The following is a 1741-nucleotide window of genomic DNA, read 5'->3' on the forward strand; positions in this document are numbered from 1 at the left end:
CACCGAGGCAGAAAAAGCGACTCATCTCCAATTTTCCACCCTTGCAGCTAATGTAGGGTGCCCTTGGTTCCTCAGGCTTTGGAGACAATAGGGACGAGAAAGGGTGACCTCCAGTTCCTACTATAGCTTAAGAGCCACAAATTGTGGTGTTACAATTGGCATAATTCTTGTAGAGGCCTTACTGAGTCTGAGGTTGACAATTCTCCTACGGGAGCTGCACAGAACTCAGAACTGTGTATGCTGGTTGGTGATAATACAAATCCGGTATGGGCCCAGCATGGGTGCAAGCTAAGTGCTGCAGGGGAAGGTCCCAATTGACCATTTCTGAGTTCTCTGAGAGACAAATCCTGTTTGGATGGAGGTTGGTATCTAGTTTCAGTTGCAAGTGAAGAATTTTTCTAAGGCTCTGCCTCCCCTCCTCAAAAGATACCAAGAGCCACAAGTGTGGGTCTGTGACAGCACCCACGGGAGGAATTGGGTCCATGTTCCCCCAGCCATGGTAATGCCCGCTCATCTAAGAATGAGAAGATTATTTGATCACCTCAGTTAAGTGTGGCCTTATTAAATTTAATTCAGAAGGGGGAGATGTCAGAGACCATCCCGTGAGAAAGCGAGCCCTTCACAATCTCCCTGACAGGCCAAATGGCCTCGTGCTAAGGAGCTGGTTATCACTCCCTCCTCCGTATTCCCTTCCTGGCACCTGAGGCTGTAAAAGCTGAATTATAGTCCCCTCTTCCCTATCTCTTCCTGAACTCCCATGCCAACCAAGGACATGAGTTACGCCTGAGCCCAGCCTGACACCCAAGGCTGTCAAGGAGGATCGATGTTCCGGAGATAAGATGCAGAGTGCCCGCTGCCTGGCACCTGACTTCGGCCCCATGTCAGCAGATGCCCGCTTCTTTGTTCTTTGTAAAATTCCCCCTCGACCCCTCCCCTATTCCCCATGATGTATGCTTTAAAAACAAGGCGCCTCAGCCTAATAAACGAGACCTTGATAGGTACCCTTCTTGGACTCCTGCCTCTCCTTCCCTTCCTCCCATTTCCTTCCAGGTTTGCGGTCCCCCTCGCACCCATGAATAACTGAATCCCGCGGGATGGGATAAAAAGGGAATTGGAGATCTGAAAAATGCTTTGACATCAGACATGGAGCTGCAAAGTTTGGAGTTTGCCTAGTTGGTTTCCTATCTTGATTTGGGGATTACAGTTAAGTGATTGGATGGATCTCAGAAGAGAGTTTAAACTTTGGACTTCTAACATTGTTGAGACTGTTACAAACTTTTGGGACTTAGGAAGTTGTACCAATTGTACTTTTTTATTATGCTATGGCTAGATATGTCTCCCTGAAACTCGTGTGTTTGAACAAGCCTATGGGGGCCTGGGAGTAGAATGTCATAATTTGAATATGCTTGGCCCAAGTTGTGAAACTATTTGGATCTACAGCTTGTTGGAATAGGTGTGTCACTGTGGTCAAGGCCTTTAAGACCCTCATCCTAGCTGCCTGGAAGTGAGTATTCTGCTAGCAGCCTTCAGATGAAGATGGAAACCTCTTAGCTCTTCCTGCACCATGCCTGCTTGGAGGCTGTAATGTTCCCATCTTGATGATGATGGACTGAACCTCTGAACCTGCAAGCCAGCCCCAGTTAAATGTTGTTATTATAAGAGGGTGTTTTGTTTCTAATTCTAAGAAGGGGCAAAGTGTCCACACTTTGGTCTTCCTTCTTCTTGAGTTTCATGTGTTTTG

Source organism: Mus musculus, chromosome 4 (assembly GCF_000001635.26).
Source record: "Mus musculus strain C57BL/6J chromosome 4, GRCm38.p6 C57BL/6J".
NCBI lineage: Eukaryota > Metazoa > Chordata > Mammalia > Rodentia > Muridae > Mus > Mus musculus.